This window comes from Vipera berus, assembly GCF_964194415.1.
Source record: "Vipera berus genome assembly, chromosome: 1".
Lineage (NCBI taxonomy): Eukaryota > Metazoa > Chordata > Lepidosauria > Squamata > Viperidae > Vipera > Vipera berus.
In genome coordinates, this window is record NC_138202.1 from 311,290,540 (window position 1) to 311,302,930 (window position 12,391).

Sequence of the window (12,391 nt, forward strand, 5' to 3'; positions counted from 1 at the left end):
GACCTCAGAGATGCTGGGAAACATAGACAGGTCACACGAGTAAATCAGAGGGAGGCAATAGGGCAACTCCAGGAGAGAAGGAGAAAGCAGTGAGAAGCCACACCTTGGGGGCTGTGTAACAAAAAGGGAATGTGTGGGCAGGGCTGGTTGCTGGAGGCAACCAAGTGTAAAAAACTTCTGTGTCAAGAAATGATGGTCTTGTTTATTTTACCAGTGAGTTATTTCCTGTTGACTCATGCTCTGTTTTGTTTGTAGACAAGGTCTGTAACTTCAATAAAAGGGGTTTATTTATCCAGGCTACTGCTAAATTAGGGCTTGCCTTGTGAAGTAACAAGGACGTAGGTAGGCTGGGACAGAACATAGCATTGACTTTTTAAGTAGCTTTTCCTCATGTGATGTTTTCAATTTATATAAACAATTTATACTGTTGTACAACATTTATGTATTACTGCAATGTTACAGAAAAATGATATCAGTGAAGGGTCAGCAGTGTGAAATCTACTGGAACCCAATTGCCTATTTCTTGAATCATCAATATCTTGTGAGATTAAATACATATTGAGGTCTATTTACGTCTAAGTTTAATACTGAAATTGTGTAAACATTCATTTAGAAATCCTGCTGAGTTAAACATGCTGTACATCTAGAAAGCTGGAGAACCTTCCAGAACACATTTAGTTATGTATATAGGGGGAAAAGTTTCATTGTTCAAGTAGATATTCTTCTTACAATGACCACACTAGTCTGCTACCTCCCTTATGTGAACTCAGTTCCAAAGAGACAATGCCAGTTTTTATCAAAATGAAAAAAAAATATGGGAAAAAGAAATTCAATCAAATTGATTGATTTCAAAATACTTTAACATTTGTATCTATCGCAGGTATTCCATTTTCTGATGAAAAATGCCAAAAAGTATTGCAGATTAGTCATGTGAGGGTGGGAACATTGCAGCTGGTCATAAATGCAAGTTGGTTGCCAGTGCCTAAAATGTGATCACATGACTGTGATGTGTATATGTATGTGTGGCAGTTATAACTTTGAGGATGCAAATAACTTTTTAAAAATGTATTGTAACTTCAGATGGTTGTTAAGTGAAGATTATATGTAATATTGTAATGTCAGATCTATTATAAATGTTCTTTGTGCATATGCATGAAAACACATCAAGAAATGTTTCTTTGCTCTACATTTTAAAGGTTAAGATTTTTTTTCTCTCCTGCATTTCCCACAAGAGCCAAGACCTGATCAGATAAAATATGTAATATTTATCGATAGGTCAAACTCTCTGTTGTATTTAACTGTGCTTGTCTTTATATAAAAATACCCATGCATGCTTTAAAATGAATGCACCATGTAAATTCCTTGTAGCTTTCTAGGGAATTGTTTAATTTATATTAATTACCTAGTCTTGTCCTAAACAGATTTAGAAAAACCATCCATCTAAATTATCTGAAAATTCTGTATAGGTGTTCAAGATTTAAATTGAAAAGTTAGTTTGTTCTTTTAGCTCAAAAAAAAACCTTTGATACAAAATGTGCATAGATACCAGAATAGGTGGTGCAGTGGTTAGAATGCAGTACTGCAGGCTGCTCAGTTCGAATCTCACTGGCTCAAGGTTGTCTCAGTCTTCCATCCTTCCTAGGTCAATAAAATGAGGAGCCAGATTGTTGGGGCCAATATGCTGACACTCTAAACTGCTTAGAGTGGGTTGTAAAGCACTATGAAGTGGTATATAAGTTTAAGTGCTAAATACCGTATTTTTCCATGTATAAGATCTATTTTTCCCTGCAAACATCCTGTTCAAAAATCAGGTGTGCATTAAACAAGTGCAGTGTCTTATACATGATAAAATAATGGTAACTTCTGCAGCCCAGGGGATGCCTGTGTGGGTTCTTTACATGCCGCTGCCATGCCGCCTGGTGCAGGATATCGCTGGCCCATGATGCCGCCTGGATAGGGAGAAAGTCGGCCACCTTCTATGACCTGTTTTTCACTGGTGCAGCTCGGGCTGAAGCCGCAAGATGTCCCAGGAAGCCACCTCAGTACAGTGATTGATGGCTGAGGGGGTGGGCAGGACTAAGCCCACAGAGCGCCATCTGATTGGAGGAAGTCGCCTCCCTTGTGTGATGGTACTGAGAAGTACCAGTACTGTAATTGGGGGGTGTCTTATACCAGGGTGCGTCTTATAGACAGAAAAATAGGGTATAACTTTAAGTGCTATTGCTATTGCTATTAATATTCCCACTCCCCCAAGATTCAAACAGGTCTAGAAAGGGACCACAGCAGTGTAGAAAGAAGTATTAAACCCCCTTCAAATAAGACTGAACAACAATATCGTGACATTCTTTCTAGACTCTTCAGTACTTAGCAATGATTTAATTCAATATAAGTCACTTGATTAATTCCTCAATTGCATCATGATTCAACTATTATATTAACTTGTCCTTTCAATTCAGAGCCAAGTACTTTCAAGACAATTTTGCAGAACTGGGCTGCAAAAATTTGGGCGTTCTGGTAGAAAGCAACAGATTTGGTGTGTATAATTTTTATTAAGGATTTTGATTACAATAGTAAAAATTAATACAAACTAAACTTAAAGAAACTAAAAAAAGAAAAAATACTAAGAATAAAAAGCGCAAGAACAAAGATGAGCATATGATAAAGAAAGAGAAATATATAGACAGCTGACTTCCAACCTTCATTACAGCAAGTCTAGACAAATTTAGTAACTCTTTTAAAGTTATTATAAGGTTACAAACAAGTATCTCTTCATCCCATGTCACATTCTTTATAAATTAAACATCAACTTTTCATTCTTGGTGTCAGGCAGAATTTCCTGAAAGCTTTTTGTAGCCAAATATCCTACATGGGAAAAATCTGGATTTAATGTAACCAAATTCTGTAGTATGCTTTGTTTCCAAAATACAAATTACTTTACAAAGATTGTTCTGTTCCAAAGTGCTCAACTTGCTTCCAGCTTATTAGAAATTATATTTGATATCGAATGGGAGGCAGACGGCTTGCACACTAGTTCTTTCCCTTTTTTGTTCTCCTTATTAGTGTTTCATTAATGCGAACTGTCACTGAAACAATTGCATTTGGGCTTTATTAAGGAGTGTTTCCCAGCCCATGCAGGAAAGGCAAAAGAAGAGCAAGCTAATCTTAGCTATTTTTAAAAGGACTATATTTAAAACCTCGGGGTGCTGGGATATAATTGGTCGCATAAATCAGCGTAACTGTTAAAGTAAATGAAACCAATCTGATTAAAACCAAGGCAAGTTCTGCTTCCAAGTTGTAGGCAATTCATGCCCTTTTGCAACAGTTTACTTTCTTACTTTCTAACTGTTCAAGCAGCTTATTTTCACTATGAAGATGTTCCTCTAGGAGAAAATTCTGATACAGGTAATGCTCAAGTTACGAGCATTCACTTAGCGTTGTTCAAAGTTACACGATAAGCACTTCCTGGTGTTTACAAGCAAGTCCCGAAATTACGAATGTTGCAGCACTATGGCAGTTGTTCGCCCTTACGAATGACTACACAGGCTCTGCAACATTTACCCTATTCCCCCCCCCGTTCCCCACAACTGCTTGCCCCTCCGATCTTGCCACACCAGACTCACTTTCCTTGCAAAGATCTCTCTCAGCTGCAGTTTGTTTGCCTTTGAGAAAGCTCCTGGGTGCCGTAATATTGCGCAAGTTCAGGCACCCATCCTCTTTTGCCGAGAATGGGTACCTGAACTCTCGCAGGATCATGGGCCCCAGAAACTTTTATTCTTGGCACAAAGTGTTTGTGGTGCCTGTCTCCTGCTCTCTCCCCCCCCCCCAACTTCTTTCCACCACCACCCGAACATTATTTGCTCAGATGGAGACCTGACGGAAACTGGAAGCTTCATCTGTGTGCAAATTGGGTGCTTGGAAATAGAGTGACTCTTTTCGTTTCCAAGTGCCCCATAGGCACTCAAACACTTTGCCCCTATGGAGACCTGACAAAGACCTGACGGAGATTGGAAGTTTTGTCTGCAAAAGAGGATGGGTGCCTGAACTCACGTGATATTACGGCATCCAAAAGCTTCCATCGACTATGCAGTCAAAGGCAATGAAACAGCAGCAGAGAGGAGACAGATCTTTGCGCGGCATGAAGGGATGGGGAAGCATGAGGTATTTTAGTGGATTGGGGAGGCCTTGTGGGCCTGTTCCATCACTAGGCTCCCCATGGCCTTGTCCACCCTGAAATACCTCATGTGCACTTAACGAACCATACATTCAATTAGTGAATGCATGGGCAAAAGCAGGGTTCAAGGTACGAGATTCACTCCTACGAATCCTCGAGTTACAGATGGAATGGGCAGGCTCCATTACATTCGCAATTCGAGGACTAACTGTATATATTTATATACTGCATGTGTGTGTGTGTGTGTGTGTGCATACACACACCCCTTTCCCATTTACATTGACTATTACAAGAGCCTTGGTGGACAGTGGGCTAATGCCTCCTTAAGTAACACCACCTGCCTGCAATTAGTGCAGGTTCGCATCCCACCAGGCTCAAGGTTGACTCAGCCTTCCATCCTTCCGAGGTAGGTAAAATGAGGACCCAGATTGTTGGGGGCAATTAAGCTGACTTTGTAATAATGCCGCTTGGGGGGTGTATGAAAGCCCTAATAAGCAGGCATATACATAGAATGAAGGCTACTGCTAAGCTTGTAAGCCGCCCTGAGTCTTCGGAGAAGGGCGGGATATAAATGGAATAAAAATAAAATAAATAAAAATATCCATTTTACAGTATTTTAAAGCTTCTGCTTAGACTGTGATGTTAGATTTTCTTCATCCATATTTTTCTTCTTAACATGTCTGCAAATTCCTAACCAAGGCTAATAGTAAATAAGAATAAATAGAGAGCTTGCATGGAGTAGTATTTACATCAACTGAATATGAGTTAAAAGAGGAACAAAGTATAATGGCTTTCATTGGATTACATTTAATATGTACATCATATAGGACTGCAATAATAAAAATCAATAACTGTTCAGTCTAAGCATGCCTAGAGATATCCCTTCACTTGTATTTGCACTGTATCCAAGGAAGTTTAGATCCATAGAGATATTGTAAACACAGACTAAGAAAGCTAGCCCAAGGTCATGTATTAATAGCCTTATCACGAATGCAGCGGCATCTGCAGCAGGATCAATGCATATACCACAGAGGCAGGCATTCAACTGCACTGCTGCCAGTGGAATTGTGACACCTCCCCCACACCCCGGCAGTCCTCTGCAGGTGCTGTTATAAGGATTGGATAGTGTGAGCAATTTAGAGAAAATATGCTCTTTTCGGCTCCATTCAATTTACTGAGAAAGAGTAAAATGTTTCATTAAAATCAAGGGAAAAGTATCATGGCTTAATGCTAGAAAATATTATTGATTTATAGCAATATTTACTCACTTGTATACCTGTTCAGTCCAAAAAGATATTAAGCATCATACACAAACACCAGAAACAATGCCAGTGCAGCATAGACAGTAGTACATTTTACAATTACAAACATTTAACATAGGTTAAGAAAATCTTAAGTTTGGTACCATAACATAATCAGGCTTGTCTCCCTGTTATAAAATGAACATTTACAGGTGTCTTAGGTCTTCCCAAATGTAATCTTACTCCACTTTTCATAATCTTTAAATAGCCCCCAATCAAGAGGCACTTTTATGCTTGTGGAGCACCACCCCTGCCATAGATTTCCCCAAGTGATTTTTGAAGGTGCATTAAAGTGGAATAATTTCTTTTTGATAACTTTTGAGATTGTAGAATATGTATTATTCTACATTCCAGGTTATTAATTTGTCCCAGCATTCAAATATAGGTACATTCATGGGTGTATACTTGCATTAGGGTAAACTGTCTTACAAAAAATTCGACATGCATGACAGAAATTTCAGAAAGTGTAGAGAAGATGGTTAAGATGATAGAATTGGTCAACAGTTAAAACATTTGTAACATCTTGCATAAACATTATAACAACAGGACAGCAAACAATTCTGAGGTTCCTACAAGCATCTATCTCCTTGTTCAAATATCATCTGATCTGTGATTTATAAAATCTGCCAGAAGATGTCACTCTTGTGACATTTCTCTTACATTATTTTACTTTATGCAAAAATCTATGCATCACTGAAAGCAAAATATTAAGCAATGTGTAAAACTAACTTATTAATTTGTAAGGTGTAATTAAGCAACTTAAGAGTGAGTTGACTGAAGCATTATAAAAGCACTCATAAAAACTAACCAATCTGCACTAATTTAACTAATCTGCATACTTAAAATACCTGTCAGTATAATTACTGACAGAAAATTTGTTAAATTTATATTCTGCTTTTTTGTTGATCCACGTAGAAACTCCAGTGGAATTTTAGCTATTGAAGACAACTGTATTGCGAGGTAAAGCAAACTATATATCTGAATTCTCAGCATCTTGTTACTGAGAAGCCAGAAGTAACCTTCAAAAGCTACACTTGGATTTCAAAAAGAAATTCCCCTAGCTAGCGATTCCTAGCATTTTGCTCACTGAAGCAATTTACTCTATTTTCTAATGACTTCTGCTAGCAAATGTACTAGTTCAATAATAGCTGCATATCTGCAGAGATAGGACTACTAGATCTGGGCAGCTAACTCCAGATATCATCAGATGGCAGCCAGGAGTATCTGTTTTCTGCCATTTAATGGTCATCTGGGTTTCTGCATCCTAGATCTAGAAACACTGTAAATTAATTCAAATAACCAAGCTTTACATTTAGAGCACTTAAAGATAAGTTTTTATTTGATGTTGGGTCTGTAATATGGCAACCCCATGTGGCGATATGCTGAACTGCATATAGCAGTGGTGGCAAACCTATGGCACGTGTGCCAGAGGCGGCACTCAGAGCCCTCTCTATGGGCACGTGCACCGTCACCCCAGCCCCGCCTCCCCCTTGGCCCCAACAGCAGCCCCCCCGGAGATTTGCCCCCAGCCACAGCCCATGTGCAGCAGCACAGCCAAGGACATGGCAGCTGGGCAGCAGGGACAAGATTCCGCCCTTGTGCCCGGTCGCACACAGATGATGCTGTGGGGTGCAGGTGGAGGGCGCAGCTGCCATGGCGCTATAGGGCTGCCTGGGCAATCTGCTGTGGCAGGCCGTGGAGGGCTCTGTGGGTGGGCTGGGTGGGGGTGGAGCGGGCAGAGCAGTTTTGGGGCACGGTCTCTAAAAGGTTTGGCATCACTGGCATATAGTATATCACAGCTTGGTTATTACCATGCTTCTAACTGGTTCATCTGGGATGGGATGATTCAAAACAGGTGTTTGCATCTTTCTTTCCTTCATAGGGGTAAGGATGTGTGTGGATTTTTTCCTAATGCCAACATCTGAATACTGCTTTGACTGATGATGAAATGATGTGCTATCATACTGCTGTTCATGTGTACCTCCATTTGGATTTTGGTTAATCTCTCTCAACTTGGTCCTTCACACAGGTCCACTTTAGATGATATTATAATAAAAAGATACATAAACTCCTGTTTCAAATATTATTCACTACATAGGCTTGGAAGTTGAGAACTGCTTGGTTTTAAAGGTTGTTTGCCTGGTGGGGAGTAGTGGGGTGGCATTTATTAGGGCTCTATGAGCAGCAAGCGACATTTGTTCCCTGAAGAATCTCTTATCTCATCCCCCTAGTTATTGATAACCTTTTATTTTCTTGAAGAATAAAAACAGAAAAACTAATCCTGTAAATACCATTCAAATAAAACAAACTAAATTAAATAGTAAAACAATACAAAAAAACTAAATGGAATAAGGGGGGGGGGAAACTACAGTAAGTAACTACAATTTGGAAATGTCATCTCTTTTTATAGTACAAGAATGTGAGTTACAGGTTAAACCAGTTTTTAAGTGAGTCCGTCTAAACAGGTTTGATGATTTATTAGGTTTTATCCCATTTTGTATTTTTTGTCAGCTCAAGGTGACATAACGTTCCTGCCTCCTGCTTTCCCCACAACCCTGTGAGATAGAGTGATCTGCGGGAGATTTACCCAAGCAGCTTTCATGTTTAAAGGAGGATGAGAAGTCAATCTCTGAATTTCTAGCCCAGGACCATAACCACTACACTGTACTTCCAAATTTTCCTTTCTATTGATTTAGAACCAATTCAAAAACGGATTATTGCAGTTTGCATTTATAATCTTGAAGAAAACTTGCATGCCTTATCTTAAAATATCCCAATATAAAATGTATCTTGAAACAGTGTTGGTCCAGATGTGCTGCCCAAAACAACTTTTTTGGTGCTTGCCTTTTTCTTCTCTTTCAAATTGTCCAAATAAAGACTCGAGGAAGGGGCTAGCAGGATTTGGGCAGTGGCTATTCGTTTTTAATTCATATTTATTATTTTATATGTCTGCCATCATCTCGCTGTCAAACGCTATTTTTGTTTAAAAAGTGCTCGGAAACAAGACATAGTATATTTAGGATTTACTTTTTCCAGAAAGGGCCTTTTTCTCTGAAAATATTAAGAAAAATTGCATTGATTATATACAGATATAATGCTAAATTACAGTTCATGGTTCATAGCCAGCTTTTTATTTCTGGATTGTCAAATATCCATAGTTGTCTGAGCTGTATCCATATATTAGCAATTTCTTCAGAAAGTGAGGTTCCTTTACATTGCCATTCATGATTTGCACACAAATAAATATAATTTAGGAATTTAGTAAAATGAAATTGAATGTTTTGATAAGTGGAGCAACTTAGCTATTCATTTTCTTCAAGTTCCTTTATTCAGCCACACATAGCAAACCATAACTTACTGTTATATGCAAAACCTCACAGCTTGTAAAAACCTTTTGTGACTACAAATATGTCCTTATAGATGCATATCCCAGAATGTTGGGATAGCAATATCAATAGCACGTAGACTTATATACCTGGTCCACAGTGCTTTCCAGCATTCCTGGGCAGTTTACAGAGTCAGCATATTGCCCCCAACTGACTGGCTCCTCATTTTCCTGGCCTCAGAAGGATGGAAGGCTGAGTCAACCTTGAGCCAGTCAGAATCGAACTCCTGGCAGTGGACAGAATAAGCCTGCGTTACTCTAACCACTGTGCCACCCCAGCTCCTAGGATCAGACATGGCTTCCTTTTGTTACCCATGGAATCGTAAATAGGATTCTCCCTTTGCATCAGATATGGACTTAAAGAAGCTTAGGAAGACAATTCTTAGCATTTCATTCTGAACCATTCTTTGCTGCTGAAATTTCAAGTCTAAAACCAACCCAGTCCTGATTCATTGTACATGGCAGGCTGTGTCCAAATCATTTTCTTCTGTACTTGGAACGTATCTTATATCAAGATGGTTGGCAGGTTGTTCAGCAACCTTTTGAGATGACAGGTTAGAGATGGAAAGGGGAGATCTGGGAATAAAATTCTGACCTGAACTATCAGCTTGATCATGGTTCATCTGAAACATACAAAAGAAACAAGTTATTTCAGTTATACAAGGAAAATGTAAATAAAATTCAGCAGTGAACATCACTTTTGTATTTTAAATGAAAGTAGCAGAAAAATTAATCCTATTTGCTTGTTGATTTTTCTTTTTTATGTGAATCCTGTTGCCTCTTAGATATCTCTTAGAGAGATAAGCTTCTTCAGTTCTTAAGCAGATGTGTACTTCCAGAGGAGGTGAACCAATGAAATTATTTTTTGATGTTAATATAGTAAGCTATACTTGATATCCATAAATTTGGAAAATTTGAGAAGGCAAAATTAATTGGAAAAAGCCTCTTCAGACACTGTTGACGCCATTAGCATTATTCTCAAAGTATGTACACAAATCTGTCCAAGAGCTGGGTTCCATACTTGAGTCCAGAAAGATGTTTAGGATTCCATCCTTGAGAGAAATCAGGGGATATGGAACTAAAGACAATCCATCTCTCTTAATAATCTCAATGCTAGGGAATAGCTTGTTTTCATTGATTTGTTTGGCAACTTTCCTATTTTATTTTTTTAAAGATTGTCAAGAAGTTTCTAATTGAGTGGCCTTTGGGGAAATGAATTGTTTAGTCTGAGTGTTGATTTCTGAGTTTGAATTTTGGTTTTATGATGAAGCTGGACCGTTGTTTTTATCTTTTTGTATATTAATTGTTGGACATCAAGTTTTCATACACTGTTGTATTTGTTTACCCCAGTGGGATTTTACTGAACTTATTTTTAGACATTGTAAGCATCCTGAATTCATGGAAAATGGAGGATACAGAAATATATGTTGGTATGAAACCAGCAAGTTAATCAATCCCACTCAGGAACCATGCATTCACAAACTTTCTGCACAGGGAGTTTCAAAATTAGCAACATGTATTGGAAAACTGCCTTCATACATATGCTGCCTAACATTACTAGCATTTTTACTCTTTTTTTAAGAACAGTTCCATTTTCCCAATTTCATACAGATAGTTTTCCTACTTAGATTTAGAATTTTTCTAAACCAGCAAGTTTAGAATATTCAAAATATAGTTTATTCCAGACTCGCCTCTCCCAGCTTTTGAAGTCCTATATATTTAACAGGCATCATATTTGAAGTTCATGTTTATCAAGTAGGCAGCAATTTTGTAAGCAGTTGTGAAACAGACATCTGCTTCAGGCACTCCATTTATTATTGCTTATCCTTAAAATTGATAAATGAATTATAATTTTCTGGGCATTGTGCCTTCAAGAAGAAAAAGAAGCAATACAAGAACATCCCATACATACATCACAGGCATACATACAAAGAATATTTTTTTAAGATTCCATAATGGAGTGAGATCAGGAAAACACTATGGGAGATCTCTGCTGCCTTTACTCACTTTTTGTCTTCATCTTAAATATGTTTACAGCTCATTGATAAGTCACTCTTAAGAGCACTTGGAAATATTAACTAATATTAATATTGAATTTCTCTTGACACATTCAAGCTGATGTTTAATAATGCTGGTTACCTTTTGTAGTCTGCTGCCCTCTGCTGTTGTTTTAAGATTCTCTGTCTTAACCTCCTCTGTTATTTGTGAGTTATCAATAAAAGGTGGTGATTTCAAGCTAGGACTGAAAAGGCAGGAGTCCATTCTTGGTTCTAAGGATGCTTGATGAGAAATGCAAGGACGGCTGTATTCTGGAAGGAAATTAAAAACACTTGAGAGAATTCCTTATACATTTAGTAGGCTTTGTGAAAAAGGGAAGACAGAAGATCAGTGTCAGCAGACCATCATGCCAGTTCTGGGAGACCACAACATCCAGTGACCATGCATAATTATACAAAAGGATTTCTATCTCTAGAATTTGACTGTGGCTTGAAAAACAATTCAGTTCAATTCAATTTAATTTAATTCTAACTTAACTTCTGTGGACCTCCCAGAAGTTTTTAAGAGGTCCCTAAGGGGGTGTACATAAGTGCGCTGGCATGCCCATTGTCCCTGTCAAATGTTGATTTTCTTTGTTTGCATTTGTAATTTTTGTTTGATGAATATAAATACATACATATATACACATACATACATTTTCCACATAAGTACAAGATAACTTGAAAAAATTATCTCCTTTGGTAATCACCAAAGGAAACTTCCAGACCTGCCTGGGTACTGCTAGAATACAGAAGGCTGCCCTAGGTATATCAAGGCTACAGTTCTCTCCATATTTACCTGAGTAAATTTCAGTGAGTTAGTGGGACCTAACCTTTCTACTATTTTGTTTTTTGAATTGTAATTAACCTACATGTCCCTTCCTTACTGAGGAAAAGGGGACACTATATGATGTAAATACACTATGAAGTTGTGTTAAGTGATGTAAGATTCACCTACATTTCTCAATTCTCCTTTTGTCTCTGGCTGCTGCTAAATACACTAATAAATAAATAATCCACACTCAGTTTACTAATTTACTTCTCCCTTAGGCATACCAATCCAGCCACTGTGTGATCATCATCATCAAGCAGTTGACAAAGTGGTCTGGCCCAGGGCTCAGGGAAAGAGCCAGGTTTCAAGGGGTTTGGGGAAGGTCAGAATGGTCAGGGCTATCTAAAACTACGTTCCACAGAGCTTATGCCGCAACAGAAAAGATGGCTCATAATTGGCCTCATAAGAAACTTGGCTATTTGCAGAGAGCAAGGAAGCTGATACTGATGGAGATATGTAAGATTCATCACTAGAGTGACCAGGAGTGAAGCATATTTCAATTCCACCACAGAGAGAAATTATGCAGAAGAAGCTCAGACAGACACTTCCCTAATTTACATGGGTACATGAACGGAGAGGAGGTAACAGTATTACAGTCGTTGTTGTTAGTTGCAAGTTGTGTCCGACCCATCGCGACCCCATGGACAACGTTCCTCCAGGCCTTCC